General features: G+C 39.1%; 1 protein-coding gene across 2 annotated transcripts in view; it reads right to left on the reverse strand.

Annotated features, from left to right (window-relative positions):
• The window catches only part of LOC120556799 (testis-expressed protein 2-like), a 42,851-nt gene extending 19,445 nt beyond the window's left edge, over positions 1–23,406 (reverse strand). Inside the window, exons 1-2 of one of the 2 annotated variants that reach the window (XM_039796537.1) lie at positions 23,220–23,406; positions 22,582–22,673 (exon numbers count right to left, since the gene is read on the reverse strand). The gene's annotated coding sequence lies outside the window, so the exon portion shown is untranslated. The remainder of the gene's footprint in view (positions 1–22,581; positions 22,674–23,219) is intronic. The other variant, XM_039796529.1, reaches the window with a different exon arrangement.
• Positions 23,407–23,673: the final 267 nt, after the last annotated feature.

Here is a 23,673-nt window from a genome sequence, read left to right on the forward strand (position 1 = left end):
TGTGTTGAGCTCTCTGTTTTAGCTACAGAGTGAGACATCTCACTTCTGTTCCACCTTTGTTGGGATTCGCACATGCTCAGTAGCTAGGTAAGTACTGCCAGCTAGTCAGAAGCAGAGTATGAGGGCGTGCCCTGACAGTACCTAGGTAAGGACTACTAGCCAGTCAGAAGCAGAGTATGAGGGCGTGCCCTGACAGTACCTAGGTAAGGACTACTAGCCAGTCAGAAGCAGAGTAGGAGGGGCGTGCTGACAGTACCTAGGTAAGGACTACTAGCCAGTCAGAAGCAGAGTATGAGGGCATGCCCCGATAGTACCTAGGTAAGGACTGCTAGCCAGTCAGAAGCAGAGTATTGAGGGTGTGCCCTGACAGTACCTAGGTAAGGACTACTAGCCAGTCAGAAGCAGAGTATGAGGGCGTGCCATGCTAGCAGCTAGGCGAGCATTATAACGTGTGTTACAAAGTGACCACGTTTGTCTCTGAAGTAAAGGCTGGACTACAATAGAGCTTTATTTATTTATTTATTTATTTATTTATTTATTTATTTATTCGGGACAGTGCACATTAATGAACAATCTAACATTTCTGTACAGACCGTAAATGAGCCCGGTTATAGCATAAATGCTAATTTTCACCTGTAGTCCCGAGGCAGGAAAACAACAACATACAAGATAATGCAAAACAAACAAAAAAACAAAAAACAAATAACAATATACAATATTAAACAAGAAACACAATCGCACGCATTCAGACAGATTACATTACATCAATAAAATTTGTCAAAATGTGGACATAACTGGGAACTTTTAAGAAATAGTTTAAAGTGCTTTTTAAATGTGCAGTAAGTTGGACATTCTCTAATGTTCGTTGGGATGCTGTTCCAGAACTGACCTCCTCTGATAGACAGAACAGTTTGTCCAAAGGTAGTTTTTCTATGCGGGATCTCTATATCTCCTCTAAATGAAGCTCTGGTACAATAACCTCTGTCAGACCTTGGTTTAATGTATATAGAAAGCAAAAGGTGGAGCAAGTCCATGAAAAACTTTATAAATTAAGCAACAATTTTTAAAATGAATAAAATTTTCAAAATTAAGCATGTGGTATTTTCCCAAAATATTACACTGATGGAATGACAGAGGTTTTTGATCAAGTATTTTTATAGATGTTTTGAATAACATTTCTATGAGTTTTAAAATTGTATTTCCAGTAAGTGACCAGGTTGTGATGCAGTAATCTGTGTGAAAATATCATTGAATGTAGGAACATTTTAGCAGAAGTAATTGTCATTGATGATCTGATTCGTTTAAAGTTTTGTAAATTGAATTTGATTCTATTCGCTGGAAGTTTGAGGTGTTTTTTTAAATGAAAGTGTTGGGTCCAGTGTGACGCCCAGGTACTTGAACTCCTCAACAATGTCAAGTTCCATTCCCCCCAGGAACACATTGGACCGCTCCAGTTTTATGTTTTCTTTTGTGAAAATCATAGCAACAGTTTTCTTTTTGTTCAATAACAGGCAGGATTCAAGCAGCCAATGCTGTATATTCTCCAGTGCTGATGTAAGGGTGGATGATGCTTCCTGTGTGCTTTTAGCAGGTGTTTGGAGCAGTTTGTGAACAGTGTTTTCTGTTGAAAATGGTAAGTCCCTTTGGGGTGGACTTGGGCTTTTTCACTTTATAAACCTATTACATGCACACAAAAGATATAACACAATAAAGGAAAAGGGAAAAAGCCAAAAATCATAATATGAGCACTTTAAGGAAAAGCTAACTACATTTATTAAAAGGGGAACTCCTCAAATTTTACACATCAAAGTCTGTCTGTCTTGGGGAGTACTACTGAAATCTGATTATTGCCTTAATTTTGAAAATCTGGTCTGGGAAGAAGTGAGCTCACCAGACCTCTTTAGCCCATTCCTTATCTATGCTTAAGGCTAGCAGCTTTAGGCTTTTTAGATATTAACCGCTACTAGCATAACACAAAGAATCTCCGACTGAATTATTGGTGGTTCAGTTGCACTATGGGTAATGTAGACGTCAGGTTTTGACTGAGGAGGGGGAATGCATGGAATAAAATAAGAGGATATCTCTGGTGCTACTGCGTCAATTGTGCTACTTTTTAAAATAAAAACTGTTCATCCTGAGTCCAACAATGTTATAAGAGTCAATGCTAAATTGGTGGAGTACTTTAAGCAATTACACTTTGAGTTTATTCTACAAGCTTATGGCGGTTTCACAAGTGTAACAGCTTTATATATAGCATTATGATGCATAGCTATTTTACAACCAAACCATTTGGAAATTTCATAAAATGGCTTCCCGTAATGACTTTTCAGAAAGAAAAAAAAAAACATTTTAGTGAAAGATACAGCTACCCTCTTAGGGTTGTTTGGAAAATATCATCGGACAGGGACGGACTGACAATCTGTGCGTTCTGGAAAAGTCGGCACAAAAAAAAAAAAAAAAAAAGGTCTAATAAAGCGATATTAACGGCCAACAGCAGGGGGCACAAATACAATCACTTATATGCTACGTGTAAAAATAAAACTGAAGAACAGTAGGCCTACATCATTAGACGTGAGTTAATTTCACATCAGCAATACTGGTAAGTGCCAGGAGCAGGAAACATAATAGGCTGCCTTTATCCCTATCTTAGCGAATTGCATAGTCAGCTCAACACGAGTGTGCATCATAATTATGAAAATGATCGTGCCATTTATTGCTGTCAAACTGAACGTATTTAATCATTTCTGTCAGGTTAATTTGAAAAATTAAAGACATTAGAAATTAATCACGGGTTGTCCGCGATTTAACTTGGTTGTATATGAGAGGTTGTAGTGAGCTCACTTTTGCTGCTAGGATGAAGACTATGGTATTGAATTAAACGGGAAAACATCAGGCATGCATTGGTACCACTCTAAACGTGCTCACAAACAGGGAAGGGGTTTAAATAATTCACCAAATGTAACCAAAAAATTAGCTTGCACATTCTGTCTGTCTTCCATCAGAGTGCAGTTTTTCCTTGTCTTTCATATTTGGTTTACTATTGTGGAACTGGCAAAGACCTGGTGGTTGTTTGTGAAAGCTTCACAGACAAAATTGATCGGGCCTAGTCATTTTCATAATTTCACAGCCTTAATATGAATCAAAAGTGTAATATGACATTGACAAAATATGAAATAGGTTATTCAATGCTAATTCCTTAACACAAAGCAACACATATTTGAATAGTTATAGTAGTAACTAACACTCTCAGTGTAGTTTTGGTATAGGCCTACAGAATAACTAATCCCCATGTTCAGGTACAGCACGTAGTCTATTTTATCTCTGAAAGTGTTGCCAGTAATACTCTGTACTGTTTTATAATTACAAGTTTGTGTAATTTGGGGTTTCTGTAGCCAGTGACATTTCATTATTTGTATTTTATTTTCAATGCAGATGTAATGGTATTGTACATTTTTAGTTTTTATTTGAAGGCTGAGGCTTCATTAATAAACACAACCCCAGTTATCATCATTGGTTTTGAGATGTTACTTGCTGTGAATACCTTTTCTGATAGGCTACAGTATTGTGGCATAGTATCAGGACATCCTGGCTAGTGTCTGTCGCGCACGGCTAGGGGCGAATGGCCGGATGATGGGCCTATTTGGGAGAAAGTCCAGGGCTGTTTTTTAGCCCCAGTCCGTCCCTGTCAGCGGATAAGGTAAGCTTATGCTCTTTTTCTGAATCTTCTAACATCAGAAGTATCTTACGCAGATGGCGCCACACAAATTGTTCGCTCAAGTTGAAACATTTCAACTAGCCACGCAAAGAAATTTGCTTCCTGTTTGGTCTATAAACACCTTGAAGCTGTACTTTTACTTAGCTAGCTAAAAACACTCCCCTATTCAACACTTGACATGTGGCATCTTGCAAAAGCAAAACATAAACAACACAATTCATATTTGGAACATTAAACTGTATACATTACAGGTTACACTTTCTCTACGTTTAGACAACTGTGTCCAGTCCTGGTCAAACTGCTGCCTCCATTTGCATTAATATAACATCCTCTGGTAGTGAAAATAGAATTATGGTAATGTCTTGTTGACACTGGCATTTTCGTGCCTTGTCCGGACAACAAATGTGGCATGACATCATGCTGACTCAATTCATATATACCCCCTTTCCTCCCCCCCAAAATATTTTTTTTCCTCCCACCTTTTTCCCCCCCCCCTCTTTTTTTTTTTTACCCACCACAAAAATAAGCCATTCTAATGGATCGCCAGTTGGACATGGATTTCATTTCAACATAAAAGACTTAAAAGGACCTAACAGTATTTGCTAACAGCACATTAGGATTAGTGAGGGGAAGTATGTATGGATGTATGCGTCTGTGTGTGGGGTATGTAAGCTGACTCTATCTCCCAATTTCACACTAAGGAAATGGAACAAACCAGCAGAGCAACAGACTGGGCATGCATGTCTGCATGTTTATGCATTTGGCTTTCTATTAGAGCCCGACATTAGCCGATATTAGGCATTTTCCAAACTATCGATATAGGCATTTATAATGGCCGATAAATGAATAAAAAAATAAAATTAAAACGGACGAAACACCCTTCAACCATGTTCTGAGTGTTGGCGTTGCATTGTTTGTCCACCAGAGGGAGCTCTACAACCTCCTTGGCAACACCCGTGTTTAACCCTTTAAGTTTTATATCTTAAGTTTGTATTTTTATACATTTTATTTATCAGAACTTTAATATATTTTGATGTTCCTCTGTTCTGTTGTGACATTGAAACAAACAAGTTTATTTTTAAACTGCATTATCATATTATTTTAGAGAGGACTCATAAATAACTACAAATAACTAATGTTAGGGAAATCTGTACGTTTTTTGTTTTTTATTAAATATATATCGACCGATATATCGGAATATCAGATTTTTAAATCACCAAATATTTGTATCGATATCGGCCTTAAAAATCCTTTATCGGTCGGGCTCTACGGTCTATCCAAGTGTATATACACTGAAAATAAAGTCTGGTTTGGTTTGTGTCCCTAGTGTCTTTTCCCTGAGCATGTGAACAGCCTAAGAGGACAGAGAAGAATGAAATATTGCCATTGATGCTGATGAAGCCAATTACAGGAGGGAGCCAGCCTCATTAACCCTCATGTTTTGCACTTATTAAAAGACATGTTCACAGCTCACATCTTCTGTTTTAAGTAGCACACACTGGTAATGAGAAGAGACTCATAGAGCCATAACACATACTGACGATATCTTACTACTTAGATACTTTGTGTGTTTAGCCAAGTCATTGAATGTATTGTTCAAATTAACCGGCGAAGGACTCGCTAGTGACGTGAGATAAAAGAAGTTGAAATTAAAAGCTTTCATTTAATCCAAAATGTGTTTTGGCGCAGTGGTGGCTCATAATGTGGAGTAGCCTACAATAGATTCATCCAATGTCTAAAAAGGTAAGTTAAATTCTAAATGCAATCTTTCATACATATATGAATCAAAAGTCTGTGGTATTTTCAGCAGAAAAACATGTTTTTTTCACAATATCTATGGAAAAAAGGTGACAAGGTCTTACTATAAAAGAATCTGCATGAAAAGCCCCTCCCAGTATCATCTCTGTATACACACCTATTTAACAACCAATTCAACATAGCCTCTATGAATTCTTAAAAGGTGCCCTGTGTTTATGTTTACATTTAGTGTAATTCACCCAAATTCATTGTACCTTGAGGTCTAACACACATGTTAATGCATAGTCTTCCTTATAAAACATTTGCAAAACTGGGTTTTAAGTGTTTTTAAAATCCATGTTTACTTGCTAACATTCTTGAAAATTAACATTAGTAATAAACAGTAGGAAATAACATGAATGTCCTTATTAGGGGTGTAAGAAAAAAAAAATAAATAAAAAAACAAATCGATACACCTGTGTATCGTGATATTTTATTTTGCAATACTGTATCGATTTTCAAAAACGCAATATAAATTTTTTTCTTAAATTTTTCTTATTTTTAGTTTACGTGCAAAAATATTCATGTGAGACAGTGGTTCACGTTTATGTTGTGTTTAAACCCCCTACCACTAGATGGCTATGCTGAGACGCGCCACCAGTGTCCTTGCCTAACAGTGCCTAGCAGTGCCTGACTTTTTGCTAGAAGCTAACAGGTAGGTAGCTACGGCTGAACTCTGGCCTACTTTAGCATATCAAAATTAGCTCAACAAGAACCTGTGAACCACAATCCCAAACTGGCAATTTGAATTGTTTACCTAAAGTAAACTTCTTTGACTTTTACGCACATCATGTCTTTTTTTAAATATTAGTTTTTCTAAAATTATACTTTAAAAAAATCCCAATATATTGCCTTACGCACAGTATCGAAATATATTGCAATATATTGAATCGTGACCCATGTATCGTGATACGTATCATATCGCCAGATTCTTGCCAATACACAGCCTTAATCCTTATTAGGGAAAGTGTCTATAGATAATTACAGAACTAATATTGTACAGTGAAGACTACGGATCTGAACCAATAGTCCAGTCCCACTTGGCTTTCCAACTGTCATGCTGCAGCTAATGAGTCACTTTGAGAGCAGCCTTGTCTAATCTGCTGACCCCTTGTCCTCTCAGTATCGTTTTCTGACAACATAACCCCTAACCTCTGTTGTCCAGTCAACAAAAAATCTTAGAATGTACACAGAAGCCTATTACTTATTAGTCTAAGACTGCAGTGTCAACAGTCTTGTTTTTAACAAGGACCAGAATAGTTGCCAAAGTTTAAAGATAACAAACACTAAGCACCGTATTAGGAAAATGGTTAGTTGGTAACTAACAATCTGTAGTTTAAAAAAAACAAACACTTAAAACTATTTAACATAAGTATTTATGCTTTTGCATTCTCATTTTATTTAGAAGTGGAATGCTGCTACAGACCTTTTTCACGGCAGATAAGTTGACATGTCATACTAGGAAAAACACAGGTGTATTCAAAACCATTGATGATGGCTGCATTCCACTTAGGAGAGGCCCTGGTATTGTGCATGCTGACTCACTGAAATAGCTGACTTGATGGAATTGAGCCATTGTTAAGGTTATCAATTTCAGCGGTGCTTTTCCTACTATGATAAGTCAAAATGTCTGCTGTGAAAAAGATCCATTACTTACACTATCTGGCCCAAAACAAATATTTAAAGCAAATCAAAAATTAAAAATGGTTTAAAGAAAAAGCTAGTTTTCTGCCATTTGTGATATAATGCTGATTAATCATCTAATGGCTGGCCCACATTAAAATACGTTTTAAATCTTAACAGATGTTAGAAACATGAGAGTCCCCACACATAACGACATGTATTGATTCATCCAAAAAAAAAAAAATCGGCTTAATTGGCCTGTACCCGACATAAGGTAAATTGGTACATTTATTTATAGCTCAACAATGACGGGAGAAATTCTTTGTGGTGGACATCTTTTGACAGTGACAGGAGACATGATCAATGTAGCCACAAGACACAACTGTCATTTCTTTTCTTAACAAGATGACCTCTTGTTGCCGTTTCTCTACTGTTCTCTCCGCCAATTGCCACTGAGATCAAATAAGTTCATAACCATGCTCTAGAGATTTCACAATGTCATAATAGGAAATGTAGGAAGTCCCTAACTGAAGCAAAAATAGCTAAATGTAGTCAGAGGAAAACTGGGTCCGTCAAAAGAAGAACGAGAATTTACAACGTAGATAAATTGAATACTTTTAAAACTGGAAGTGTACCATACAAGGGATGACCCTTCTTTCAACATCAAATTTTCTTGGAATAAATCTAATGAGGTGTAATGTTGGAGAAACTTTGGTTTCCTTTAATAACCAGTTTTACGGCTTGCACTCAGTGTTTCACTATGGGACCACATCCTGCATGACCTCATCAGAAGCTCAAAATCTCATTAAGGATGTGACTGTCAGGAAGGGAAGACACCCTCCCTCATACCATGACATGTGTCATTCAGACAGTTGACCTTTTCCTTTCCAACAAATTAGCAAAGAGATATGCATGGTGAGACAACTCCTTACTCAGAGAACAGTGGTTATGTTAGTTCTATGAATTTGTTTTGTGTCTAACAGAGGGAATTACTGACTCCTGGATCCAGTATAATACAGGAAAATCCTAAGCAACAGAAGTCACACTAACCACAGAGTGAGCCAAAGGAGGGGCTAGAATACTGAACATACATTGAACCTGGTAAAAGGTATAGGTGAGGACCAACCTCTGCTGTGTGATTATACTGATTGAACACCCCTTAGAAAAGAGGCCATGAGGTGATGAGATGACACTGGCAGCTATAGGCCCTTGAGGTGTCAGTATGCTTCAACTGAAAGGCTTATCGGATTGTCAAACAGCATCAGAAATCTCCCCCCCTCCCCAACTTTCTGCTGTTGGAATTTGCATCAAATAAGCAGACCCTCTTCACACAGCAATTGGCTGGGTACAGTATGAACTTCTAGCTCTCCCAGTATAGCCTACCTATTTGCATTTGCCCCTTTATACAATGCAAGGCTTTTAGCCCTCCACCTTTGAGTGTAGACTTTGTGGACACATTTGCCTTCATACATTGCCGCATGACTCGCTGTACGATCTAGTTCCCAAGGACTCGGAACACTGTGGAATGCACCCTTTAAAATGTTGTACTTTCTTCAACAATCCAGGGAGAAAGAAGCTTCCTCGTATGATGTTTTGCCCAAGACAAACAATTGGTCACTTTTCCTAAACCCCTTAAATGTGTCCAACTATATCCACTCTGAACGACAAACCAACCTTGGACCACTAAGAAAGCAAATATCCGTCAACAACTCTTTGCAGCTCACTTAGGAGTGAACCTGAATCATAATAAAACAGAACAGTTAGGGAAATTGCTGCTATGTGATCATGGGACAAGACATGCCACCTGGAGACTGCCACTAGCCTTCATGGTCTTCAACAAAAGACAATGAATTTGCATATTCTGTCTGTTTTTCAGAAGCTAAAAAGTGTCTGCATAGAGACTGGACACATCTCCCTACATTAATCCCTCTATCTCCTAAATGCATATGGCCCTAAAATAACAGTAGAACTGGCTGATAGGGTTTCCAGAATTTGCAGCTCAGTAACTACACAGCAAGGGTATTTTTGCAAGTCATTCTGCCAGCTACTTTCTGCCAATACAACACCACATGCCAGCCCCCTCAGAGGATCTCAAGTGTCATGCACCACTGTTTCAGATGACATCAGTGGCATTAAGAGGATGTTTGCTAAGGGACAGACATTAAACTACAAGAGAAAAAGACCATAAAAAGACTTGCAAACAAAATCGCTATACTGTACCCAAGGTGTCTATGAAGGGATTAAATGAAGTCCCACATTAAATCCTGCTGTATATTTGCAGTAGTAATGGCTTTCCCTGTGCTTACACTGTCAAGGTGCATTTCCAGCTGGTATTTAAATTTGATCTGAATGAGCCCATCACAAGTGGACAGCTCATAGTATGTGTGTTTTTTGCCTCCAAATGCATCTTGAGTCACTTGTGATCGCATCTCTCTTCCCCGCTCTATATGGAAATAAAGTACATAATTTCTGTTTGCACATACTGGTAGGCTGGTTGTGTGTGTGTGTGTGTGTGTGTGTGTGTGTGTGTGTGTGTGTGTGTGTGTGTGTGTGTGTGTGTGTGTGTGTGTGTGTGTGTGTGTATATATATACAATTTATAAATAAAACTTCAGTTGTTACTCTCACATATGTATAGTCTGTCAAGCAGGAGAGGTTTTAAGAAGTTATTTTACGTTTTGTGATCGCTTACAGGATTCGTGTTAAGTTACTGCTGTTAAAGACCCAACATTTCCTAATTTTGCTGCTTCTAGGGCTGTGCTCGATTGAAAAAATTCTTAGTCGACTAACACTCATTCAATTGTATTGACTAATCGATTAGTTTATTTAATCGACACAGATCTGTAAATCTGAGTTTCTCTGCAAAAAGTCATGCAAAAGCACCACTTTAATTCTTGTATTTAACAGAGAGTGCTCGTACGTTTCTTGGAAATAAGTCATTCAGCATGAAAAAAAGCATAAAACGTGACTAATCGACTAAAGAAATCTAAGTTGACTAAGACCTAAACGACCGATTAGTCGACTAATCTACTAAGAAGGAGCAGCCCTAGCTGCTTCATAGTTAAAGATTTTACATAACAAAATTAAGGTGGACTTTTATGGTGAAGAATTTATAGGAAATGAAACCATTCCACCACTTTTTAGCCACTGCTTTGACCACTCAGTTCACTGGATACTAAACAGCAAAAGGAGAAGTTGCGACGCAAGAACAGGAATGTTCTACATATTCGTGAGTTTGGGTATGTTTTATTCAACAAAAAATAAGGTTATTGTATTCTGGCGGCTGTCTTTTCCAGGCAACCGCGGTGCACAGAGCTCCAGACAGCCGGGGATATAAAAACAGGCAGCACCAGAACAAAAACAGCAACATATCACCAACAGTTTGGTAATAACATCCAAAACGCACAATTCACTCCCAGTGGTTTCTTTGACATGTGAAATACTTTGAATGAGTACATAGTTCCGCTCACAGTTGAGTAGGCGGTCCTTAATGTGTCCCGGGACACATACAAGTACAAACTACCATAAGAATGTGTTCACATGTTGCCTAAACCACCTCCGGATATTATTGGAGTCAGATCGTATTTTAATACCAGGTAGAAATGGGGTCTCAGTTTAGCCAAATACTTGAGTGTCTCACAGCCCAGTGCTCCCATTAAGTAGCTAACAGTTAACCACCCTGTAGGCAATGACTATTTACAGATATCTAATAGCTGCACAAGGAATTTATGCCCCATTGTCTGGGGTCCTTATTAAACCGTAAATGTTGAGGTGGGACAAAGCTTAACATGACTAAGACATTTCTATAGAATGGCTTTGTTTGAGATTTCTCTCGTGTGGACACTTTAAGGCTTACTTGGTGTTTTAATTGGATGACACATTTAAAAAGGGAAGGCAATAACCATCAGTTACGGGGACGCAAGTCTGTCATGTAGCGTGCCTTCATGTTTCTCATTCTCTCTTTGTTTTTCTAACTGTAGAAATATGTACAGTGTAGATGAGTCAGCAGAGCAGTATGGTAGCACTCAAAGTGGTTAACTAACTGCATTAGTTGAGACAAAGGTGTGCGTGTACAAGATTGTTGGAGTGACTAAGAGGCAGTGGTAAACTGGTAAACGCATTTCACAGAGTCATTTCAGATTCCAATTTCTGGGGACGAATAAACAATAGCAACCCAACAGAACCGAAACTGTTCTTAGGAATGCTGACAAACTGGTGAGACAAGCGGGGATTGAAATGTTAGGTGGTGAGATCATTACATGTCTCAGCCTTCCCCCGCCAACTAAAGCACACGTTGCCATTGAAACAATACAAACCAACCAAGTGTATTATTGACAAAATACGATCCTGTTATAGCTTTTGGAAGGTCAGTGTGTAGCTGTCACCCTGTGCAGGCTGTTAATTCTCAAATTAGCAATATTCTATTTTGGACAGGCCTCATTCAATTTTAAATTTTTTTTTTTTTTTTTTAAATTAGTCTTAAGACACTCATTAAACACTAATAAACAGCTATGCAGTGTATAATTTCAAAAGTTTATGTCCATAAAAGATAACCAGTTGTTTCCTGAATACCTGAAAAGTGACTTTAGAAATACATGGTTTCTGTTAGAACAGCAAGTAACAGAACTACTTAACTCTGTAACACTCCCCTTGTTTGGCTATAGGTCTAAGGCTGTCCAAAATAGAAATGTCCCACTCTCTCAGCATTACAGTCAATATACTGGGACAGAGCTACATTATATTTTCAGTGTGAGAGTGTGAATTAAAGTTTTTTTCCTCTTTTTGATATTATTTAAACATTCTGATTCTAAAGATATGATGACAGATTTCGCAGAGTTTAACACTTGATCTCAAATGGCCATCAGGATAGTTGGATTGCTCAATTACTGCCTGCAGTGGATCAGCTGTTGTGAATCATAACAGTGAGAACACACTGGCTCGAGGAGAGCATGTGACAAAGCGCCCACTGAGGCAAGGACGTAAAAAATAATCCTGTATTAAGAAACGGAGTGGGAGAAAGAGACTGGAACAGTAGGCCTTCACAGTGACTCTGACTTTACACAACAACAACAACAACCCAGACTATCCACTACTACTTGCTTTGACAGAACATAAAGAAGCCTTCGTGTTTCTAAATGCAGTTACTTAGTAAGATTCAGCCTATTGCAAACCATGTCGGTTCACCGGCCCAGATGTTGTTCATGATAAATAATGCACTCCTAACTTAACTCCTTAACCTCGTCAACAAGCCCTCATTATTTTTAAATGAACCCCTTGGCTTCAGTGGTGACAAAACTGTGACATGGATCAAGCACAGAGAGTTGCCTCTCTGCTCCGGTTACAGATACTGACTCAGTCAGCGTTACCGTTAGCTCCCATGAGAGACACGCCTCTTTTCATTTCAAACTAAAGAATCTTGTTGAATCTTTTTTTACAGCACTTTAACTAGTTTTCAAAACCAAAGAAAGTTTATAAGACATTTGAGCTTGGGTTGGTCTATTGTGGTTTTGTTTTCAATTTACATGTATTTAATTAGAAAGTTCTTCCATTGCCACTTTAACTATCAGCCTCACTTCAATTACTATTCAATAAAAGCTAGTCAAATGTCCATACCATCATATAAAACAAGACACTTGCTAGAGGAACAAAGAAGAGTTTTGTTCGATTGCTGTTTGAATTGAGTGCAAGAGATCTACAATGTCATCGTGTTTTGCAGACAGGCTATCAAGACAAACCAGGGCTCTTTTCATAAGGCATTGGCCTCCTTCTTGGGTTGAATTGTGGTTTCTATTATTCACAAAATTGATGGAGAAATGAAAAACAGTCAACGGTCTCTAAACTGTATCTTGTCGGCAGAAGTTTAAATCGCTAAAACACAACAACAAAAAACTGTCTGTCAGCCTAACAGCAGGAGAATGGTGCAGTAAGCCAAGCCACAGTCGGTCTGCATCCAGGCCTTTGGGGCAGCCATCTACATAACTGGCCACATCTGGTTGAACCTAAGAGAGGACTGGACCAACTTCCTGCTTTGTCTCCAAACCAGTTTCCCAGTCCATGCCCGAATGTCAACACTACATTCTCGTTCTTTTCCATAAATAGAGAATGAAAAACCGACAAAAGTCGCGTTTCCGAAACGGCAAAATAAAAAAATAAAAACTTCCTCAAATTCGCAAAAAGGTTTTCATGCTCGCTTGAGGTGGTTTCTGCCTTTTTCGAAAAAAAGAGTCAATGCGCAAAATGGGAGACGGAAAGAGCTTTGCCGAATAAGTTGTGACGTAGCAATCAGCTAACTCACATGACTATAGTATCGGTATCATCGGATGGGGCAAGGATCAGGATACAGGTCCCATCCAGGGCCCTGGACACTTGTGGCACAAGGTGCATAGCAGAGTTGCGGTGCGCTGTAGCCTGTGCCTCAGCCATGTCAGGTAAATTGAAGAATTGGTTCAACAGCTTGAATCGTATGGCCCTGCACACTGCGTATACACAGCGGTGAACGGTTGTCTCGCTGACAGCAAATGTCTCCGCCACAAGCCTGTATTCTGCACAGGTGGCCAACTTGTACAATGCTACCTCCCTCCATTTAGCTTCTAAACTCTTTGATTTAGCATGCCGGTTTGCAATCTACAACCATGCGTAACGTCAACTTGTGATCGGTTTACACCTATCACCATTTCTAGCCACTGGGGGACCATAGGCAGGCTGGGGGAACTCACATTAATGTTAAAAAACCTCATAAAGTGACAGTTTCATGCCATGGGACATTTAACATGTGACCTTTGAAACATGGCTATTGACATTAACCACCACAGTTCATCTGAAGTCAAAGCAGAAATAACCTTTTCTCCATAGAATTTGGGCTGCAGATTTTTTTCTTTTTCTGATGACATTTACACAACTGAAACTGTCTGCCTGCGTCAATCTAGGCAATTAAACTTTCCTGCAAGCAATTCAGTTTCACAACCACAATCTTTGAAGCAAGCATGAGGCCTCCTGCACACTGTGTGGCGCGTCCATTTTTATTTCGGCTCCCATGTTAACAGGTTAGAGCTTCCACACTGCCTGCGCGACAGGCATGTCTCAGGTGTGGCTCGAGCCGCGCCGAAAACGTTTCTGGTGTGAAAAGACATAAAAATCCACGCAGCCGCCACACAACTGATACGCAACAGAAACGCCACGCGGCAAGTTTGCAGGAGGCCTGAGACATGAAAAACAGATAAGAATTTTAGGGCTGCACATGTAGTCATTAGTTATTGTCAGAGCTGTAGAGTAACGAAGTAGAACTACTTCACTACTCTACTTAAGTACTAAAAGGCTGTATCTGTACTCTACTGGAGTATTATTTTTTTCTCCTACTTCCACTTTTATTTGAGTACATATTTTCGATGAGTTTAATACTTTTACTTAGATTTTTTATGTGCTGCATAGTTACTCGTTACTGTTGTGAATTCCTCACGCTACGGAGACTGGAGGTTACAGTGTGTGTACGTTAGTAACGTACACTAATTACGTAATTTACGTAAGAAATCCCCGAGATCGCACCATGTTTCTTTTCATTACGGTCGCCCGTTCAGAAGTCAGAGACAATGTAAGTTTGTACTCTTTATATTTAGTTATTGTTGCAGCAGATTAAGATATTCCTGAGTTGTTTCAGTCTGCAGTGAGTCCTGAATGTTAACAGTTTGACACGGTGATGTGAAGCTGATCTAGTTTATCTGGATGTTTGACCCTGTGATGTGAAGCTGATCTAGTTTATCTGGATGTTTGACCCTGTGATGTGAAGCTGCTCTAGTTTATCTGGATGTTTGACCCTGTGATGTGAAGCTGATCTAGTTTATCTGGATGTTTGACCCTGTGATGTGAAGCTGCTCTAGTTTATCTGGATGTTTGACCCTGTGATGTGAAGCTGATCTAGTTTATCTGGATGTTTGACCCTGTGATGTGAAGCTGATCTAGTTTATCTGGATGTTTGACCCTGTGATGTGAAGCTGCTCTAGTTTATCTGGATGTTTGACCCTGTGATGTGAAGCGGCTCTAGTTTATCTGGATGTTTGACCCTGTGATGTGAAGCGGCTCTAGTTTATCTGGATGTTTGACCCTGTGATGTGAAGCTGCTCTAGTTTATCTGGATGTTTGACCCTGTGATGTGAAGCTGATCTAGTTTATCTGGATGTTTGACCCTGTGATGTGAAGCTGCTCTAGTTTATCTGGATGTTTGACCCTGTGATGTGAAGCTGATCTAGTTTATCTGGATGTTTGACCCTGTGATGTGAAGCTGATCTAGTTTATCTGGATGTTTGACCCTGTGATGTGAAGCTGATCTAGTTTATCTGGATGTTTGACCCTGTGATGTGAAGCTGATCTAGTTTATCTGGATGTTTGACCCTGTGATGTGAAGCTGATCTAGTTTATCTGGATGTTTGACCCTGTGATGTGAAGCTGATCTAGTTTATCTGGATGTTTGACCCTGTGATGTGAAGCTGATCTAGTTTATCTGGATGTTTGACCCTGTGATGTGAAGCTGATCTAGTTTATCTGGATGTTGCTAGCTTGCTAACTTTCCTGTAGCTACATCACACAAGTTACTAGCTAGTGTGCGATACGTTTTTTGGGGCTTTAATCGTTACTGTGCTGGAGAGGATGTTCGTTTTACTTGCACAGTGTGCTAATTGTACATTTTATTTCAGTATTTGTTAATATTTGTTATTTTTAATATAATATACTTAATATTTGTTAATTCCTTTGGCTACAGCCTTAGGCTAAACATTTGACATAATATAAACAATATGATATTCAAACTTTTGACTGCTTTCTTTAATAACTAAATAACCCAGTACTTGTACTTTTACTTTCAGTACTTGAGTAGTACATTTTAAAATAAACTACTTGCAATACTTAAGTACAAAAAATGTTGAATACTTTAATACTTCCACTTAAGTGTGGTGCTTAAAGAGCACTTCTACTCAAGTCTGGGTCTCTAGTACTTTATACACCTCTGGTTATTGTATAAAACTAATTACTTAACATTACTGAAAGATTTAATTTACAATAGGTTATGTCATTTAAATCAAAATCAAACAAGCAATAATTGTGCCCTCATGGCCAACAATAAATCAAACAGAACTAAGAGTGTGGAATGCAGTAATCGTACATTTATTGTTATCAGGGTTGGACACAGACTTGCCTACATTATCATCAAGTGTGAGAGCAACTCATGGGAGACTAAAATGGTCTGTGCTATGTAATTTTATTCCAGCTTAATCTGTAGATCATTGTGAATGACTGCTTGGAATTCTAAAGGAGTGGCTTTAATCTTATAAAAAAAAAAAAAAAAAAGACAGCTGCGCTATTCCTCAGAGCTCAAATTAAAACAGCAAATGATTTCCCTGATGCTCAAACATCTCCATTTTTCCAGCCTTTTGCACTCCCACAAAATGCTGCCTGCGAACGTACTGTAGCTTAGTGAATAATGGCTCGGTTTCAAGTGAGAAACTGACGTAGTATTTATAGACGGGCTATATTTATACATCTTCTAACATCCTACCTCGCTTCGGTCTCTTTCCTCTGGTAACAAGTGAATATTATGACGGTAGCAAGATGAATGGTTCTGTCAGCGTAGAATGGAGGCTGCACCTAAAACAGGTCTGTGAACGCTGCTGGCTGGCAGACTGACACGTTCTCCCGATGTCTCAGTAATGGTCATTATTTCACGGGTTGGATAGGTGAGAGAGAAGCACCTGATGTTTGCGGGCACCTGCTTGAATGAGGAGGAAGCTCAAGACAAGGAACGCTTGGTTACATAACCAAAGGCTTACAACTATCTTTAACTTTGAATGGCAGATCTTATTTTTACATATCACAGACACGGAAACATGATAATGTCAACACAGATTCTGAACTTGAGTTGTTTCCGAGTAAAACCGTGCATATCTTGGCTTTCTCTATGTTGTACTGTCCTATGCATTGCCAATATCTTACCGATAGGCATCACGATGTCTTGTGATCTAGTTCTACAGAAATCAATAAAGACACATCTTAATGTTGAATTCTGGAAATAGCACATGTCCAACAAAGCGCACACACACACACACACACACACACACATTTGTTGTTTTAACTGCAGGATCATGATTACACATCAATTTATTTTAAGGTCAAATGTAAAAAACACCCACAAGGTTGCTCTGCGGCGTCACATTCTCTGTGGTACAATGAAGTGTTTTTAAACTGACTGTACTCTGTTTTTAATTTACAGCTCTGTGTGGTTTTTACCTATTGGAGGGCCACATAGAAATACAGATGGGCAGCAGGTGTGTGCTGCTTTCGTGAATACCCTTGCATTGTTGTCAAGATTTCTAACTGTGTCAAGCTGGGCCAGTTTTATGGACAAAGACATTCACCTGTCTTGTGTCTTCTTAGTCTTCAAACTACTCTCTCTCTAGAGAAAAGTTGTCTAAGACAGCGTGACAAGATGGTTGAATAAGCAGTGAGCTTGTAACCCTAAAGCAAGGCACTAACCACCCCTTATTAATCAAATCAGAAGGTGGTGTTGTTAGAAGAGGTTTGTATTCATTTTAATCCAAATAAGCCCCGAGTCAGGAGCCTGAAAACCGTGACGTGTTTAAGAACCAAAAGCCAAATAAGGATAGCATATGTGAGAGAAGGCAAAGAGAACAACAGTTGCCTAAAGGTTTCTTTGGATCAGAAGATAAAAACAGATCACAGTGGAACAATATTGTACAAATGTTGAGCAATATCCTTTTTTTTTTCTTCTATCAAGTAGACAAATGTGGTAAACTGAAATCATACTCTATTGTATAGGTGCCAGTGAACTGTTTGTGACGGGCCTTTGTAAAAGGAAGAGATCAATTTCAGGTAAGGTGTGATTCTACTGTAAGAAGAAGGTAGTCCAATTGTCATGTTAATTCCACATTGGCTGGCCTCAAGAGAGTAGCAGACCTATTATGATTGATTACATTTTTCCTTATGTATACATATTGCACATTAGAGTCCGGATCGGGCCGAATTTTTCTGTCCGAGGCTGGCCCGTGTCCGACAGAGCCGGACATGTATTAAGAAATTTGTGTCCGAGCCCGACACAGTTAAAATCTATTTTTTTTTTCCCCTCATACTAATGACACATGTAGGCTACGTTTGTGGAAAGCTTTTATTAAGCAACTGTAGGAAGGCATTCGGAAATGTCAACAGATGAGCGCATCAGCGCACACTGGGCAACAAACACACGTTAATCAGCTGTTAACATGTTCAATGGGTTAACCTTTCCTGATCGCTTTGTTTCCGACCGCGATCAGAAAATCAGGAGAGACTGGTTACCTCCAGGGCCGACGTTATAACACGAATAACCCTTACCTCCAGGGCCCACGTTATAACATGAATAACCCTTAACTCTGCTCCGGTTGCATGATCTACAACACACATGCTTCCTCTAGGCTATCTCACACACACACACACACACACACACACACACACACACTTTACAACAAATGCCTTATCGCGCTGATGTGACCGAGCCCGACCCGACCATAATTTCTAAATATCGGTCCGAACCCGGGCCGCGGGTACCGTCGGCCTCGGGTCAGGTATCCATATGCCTTATTGCACATGTCATACATCTCAGCTGGTCAACGTTTTGAGCAAAACAAGAACATTTCAGTTTTATAAAAATAGGTCACACCTGGTGTGAACTTGGAAGGCCACAATGTGAATCAAAGCTCTGAGCAGGTGTACAGTCAACAGGGGTGTAGGCCAGTTCCTACACAGAGTAGGATAAGCAGCGCATGTTCCGCGTCTCAGCGTGAAAAATGAATATGACACACTGGTGAAAGGTCACCGCACCTGCTGCTCAAACCATAAACCTCCTTCTGTCTCTCACAGCTCTGAGAATAATTGTTTTTGTTTTTCCTTTCTCTAAAAAGAAAAAAAAAACTGACACCTCTCTCTCTCACTTACCCTTTCTATCATGACAGCTAAGCTCACACAGTGTACTGGTTCAGTGTCCTGTCTGTCTGTGACAGATGTCATGTAAAGGATAAACCTTTTTTTTATCTTTTATAAATCAATAAAAAAAAAAGAAAAACATGAATTTATCCCACCAACAAGTGATGTGTGTAGCCAATGTCTGATACAGTGTATACCTCCCTGGCTTAGAAATCTATTTTCTCACTGTATATAAAAAAACTAAACAAAAGTAGCTGTAATTCTAGTCGCTTCCTCTCAACTCATCGTTGTTGCATTTCTTCCGCTGAATACTTTGTCTCATATGGCACAGTGGGTTCACCACATGCAACCTATTTATTTTTATTTTTTTAAACTCTAAAGTATGACCCGCTCTTCATCACAAAATGTAAGCCGAAAAGTAGCTAATGGTAAAAAACTAGTAAACCTGTGTAAATATGAAACATGTGTCACACCATGTGCAATGATGTCAGCCCAGTGTGGAGCTAATCTACTTCCCAGAGATCAAAAATGCACTCGCACTGTTTGGTGTTGATCTTAAAGAATACATATGTAAGCCAACTAAATGATGAGGCTTTTTTCCATCCATATCCATCCATCCATCCATCCATCCATCCACACACACACCATTTCATTGTGTTCATACAATGACAAAGTACCTTGAATATCAGGGCTTTGGGTACACAGACAATTCTTTTTTTAAATGTTTATACATTACTCGGGGTGACCTCTAGCTCACCCAGTAGGCTGAGTCCTTGGCAGCGGCCGCGGGTCCCAATCCAACCCACGGCCATTTGCTGCATGTCCCACCCTCTCTCATCCCTTTCCTGTCGATAAAAGCGCCAAAATATACTTATACTTATTTATAGGCTAGCAGTTTTTGGAATGTGTCCTTTGTTTGGTTAATTTGTTGATAGTGAAAAAAAAAGAAAAAAGATAAAGTTTTATCTTTTAACTTAGCCTGGATTTAAAATGATCCTATGCACTCCTGTTTTGTTTACTTCTACTTCTTATCATGCACGCTGTTTTTAACCAACCATATTTTCTGTCACATACACATTAGACAAGACATCATTTTTTCCCCCCATTCAGACAGTGCCATGTCAGCCACATGTATTCTCATCTAAGATAAAAATGATATTTGTGGATTGAACACTGCCATGTTTCTAAGAACCACAAAAACACATTCCAGATATGATATGTTTGGATGTATGTGCAACAACAGAATATATTTTAAAAATCACATAACATATTCAAACTTGAGTTTAATGCAATAAAAGAGATCCACTTTCATGTATTACATACGACTGAACTTTTAATATCATGTGCAAAACAAGGACCTCTTTATCTAAGTTTGTCAGTTTTTAATTAAATCTTGCATGGAATCAAGTTATTTAGACAGAAATTTGTAGAAAACTAACAATAAATGACGATAAAAAATGATTATATTACAGCTTACGTGGTACAAATTAGACTACAATGTTGTTGTAACTTCTAGCAACAATTCATTGCAGAATCTAAATGTTTCTCCAAAAAAAGAAAGTGAATGCTGTAGTATCTAATGTCTCCTCTCCTAGATAGTCACAGCATCTGGGCCTTAACAACCCTGTATAAAGGCTTTGAGAGTAGTTGCTCGGACACAAGTTATGAAGGTTTTGCGTTAGTGTCAATTCGAGATCTAATAACTCATGGTAATGCAAAATGTGAAAATTAACTATGAATCATTGACTCAACAACACAGCAGCTGTTTTCTGAACCAAGCAAGACTTTACTATCTACCATAAGCCTAAGTAAGGAAGGGAAGACTGCAATAAGATTACAAAGAGAACACTGTAGGAGTGCAATGATCAGAGTCAGTGCCATAATCGTGTAGCAATATATCGGAGACCTGTAAATGATCATGTGATTAATTATAACAAGGATAAGGCACGACAAAGGGGATTTTAGAAACAAAAAAGCATGTTCTGGTGTATATGGCTGGGCCATGGCCTGTATGTTTGTGCAGATCCCTTCAGCAGATAATGTAATCAATAAATCATTACATGACTTTGGCCCCAAGATATCAAAGCCTGTTATGAGTCGAAAACACTAAAACTTGCAACACTAATGTGACATGTTCAAAATCCGTTAGAAAAAGTAAAATAGAAATGTAACGCGCACTAAGGCCTGTATTAAAAAAGGTGCTGACCACTGGAAGTAGACTTAAAAGTAGGAAAAAAGTGTTGCACACTCTGGCTCCATATGATTTTTATTTTTTATTTAAATGACATTTCGGCTATGCCCCCAGGAAATGCGCCAGGCTTTAAAGCCAATTTGACATAGCGGCCAAACAACGGAATTACAACTTCAGTGTTTGTCACGAGATTTTGCAGCGGCACCGTGGCTCCGTTCGGCACTTAGCACCGCCCAAGACCATTGTGACTGGTTTAAAGAAATGCTAATAAACCAGAGCATGTTTTTCTTCCATCCCGGAATGCCGTGTGGACTAGCCAGACCTTGACGATGTGGAGGAAGGTCTGGCAATGCAAGACTAGCGAAGCGCTAAACTGGAATTAGCCGTCTTGGCCAGCAGAGGTTTCTAGCGCGCCTGCTCTATGGGTCCTTTAGTGCAGAGGAGCTGATTATCTGGGTAATTTTATACACAAAATTTTAACTTTTTTTGACACTGAGCAACTCTCATGAAAAAGAAAAAAAAAAACGTGGTTTGCCTCTAACGCTGTATCCAGGTATTATTTTACATCCACCGTTTGGGCCCTCAGGTCTTCTTCAACAGTCAAAAAGGCAACAAACTTGGTTGACCTTCTTGTTGATCTTAAAGAAGATCAACATAGTTTATTGCTGCTACATGACAAAACTGAGAGAGACACCAGTGTCAGTAGTACAAACTGGTGAAATGGGAGGAGGTCATTACACATAGAAACCTTGCAAAGCATTAGTATATACCCTGAGGTCAGTGTGTGCAAAGAAACCTGTAGAACACCTTGCTGCCATTAACTAAACCATGCATACTTTAGGGCCTTTAGTTGTAGGCCCTGGACGTCTGTGGCATTTCTAAAAGCTGCTGGAAAGTCAGTCAACTAGAGGCCAGGTTTGTTGAGAGCTAATCAGCCTAATACATTTTCAAATGTTTTATTTGTTTTATCACTACCGGTGACTGACAAATATGGCAAACCCGCTCTTTGTAGTTATGATTCCCATGCCAAACACAAGTTTTTGTATTATCCCACATATCTGTGTTCCTGCAGGATCTTTATACATATCACTTGATATGGACTTATTTCCCTAAAGTTTCCTGTGATCCCTGAAAGTATTTGTGTACACAGATGCCTGTGAATTCCTACTCTGATCTTCTTTCTCCTGAGCTATGTTTGTTCATCCCCTCTCTTCTATCTAGACTTTGCCCTCACTAAGGTCATTTGTAGCTCAGGAAACGGATCGATAATCAGTTCAAATTTACTGGCAAAGTGCTTACCTTGTATCCTCAGTGCCATTCAATCCAGCCTGGGAGTTGCATCTGCCTACTGCAGAGTCAAGTTTCACATGTCCATGATGCTCAGGGGGCTTCTGTGAAACACATTATCAGCCAGAGAAATGCTAAATCATTACAGATTTAGGTTAAAAACACAAACAAAGACAGTAAAGGGAGTGTTTCTGCTTATTGGTACGTAGCTAGATAAGTAGTTACATTGGTAGCCTTTGTGTGCAATGTTTGCAGATAATGACTAACCATATGGCAAACAATAAAAAGCATTCCTGGTAGCATTTAGCTTAACATATGGGTGCTGTTGGAAGGAGTTATATCGGCTAATACGCAAGCTAACGCGGTCTAAATAGAAACGTGACGAACTTTAATAGCAACCTAAAAACGACTAACGTTAGTGAAAGCAGCCTGTCTTGTGATGCAACATCAGAAGCTAACAACAACATAAACTGACAGAGTTGTCCTTCCTTTATTAGCTTAAATAAAACTATATGGACTAACTGAAAAAACTATCTGGCGACAAATTGAATCACGAATTAGTTTTTAAAGTCCCTGCTGGCCGAGGTCATCTCCTCAAACACGCAGAATGTTTCGTGGGGGGGGTAAGAGACAAGTCAAAGATAGCTTACCGTGTCCAGGGGACTTCATTTTAGTCTGGATACACCGAAGAAAGCTGAACTTCCAAAACGAGTCCTACAGCTTTTCTCCAACACGGTAACATGTGTGTTATCAGTTCCACGTACCAAGTTGTATCAACGGCTCGTTCCTCGCTCAGCCTGTTGACAACTGACTTACTGGGCTCAGTTCCTTAAAGAAAAAAACGCAGCAGTCTATCAAGGCCAGACCAATCGAGACCGAGCAGTGGGATAATAACTGTTTCTGTCCGAGGTCGACAATCGATTTCTCGATAGCGCTTGTTAGGCCTGGCGCAGATTAGGCAGATGTGAGAATTAAAGAGTGTAGCATGTAAATAAGTTACTACAATGTGGTTGCACAGTGCTTTCTGGCGTACCAATGCAGGAAACAAGAAAAACGCAAAATTTTTAAAATTATGAGGTCCTGTAAATTTGGTAATAACTATAG

The sequence above is a fragment of the Perca fluviatilis genome, chromosome 1 (assembly GCF_010015445.1).
Source record: "Perca fluviatilis chromosome 1, GENO_Pfluv_1.0, whole genome shotgun sequence".
In the NCBI taxonomy this organism is placed as follows: domain Eukaryota; kingdom Metazoa; phylum Chordata; class Actinopteri; order Perciformes; family Percidae; genus Perca; species Perca fluviatilis.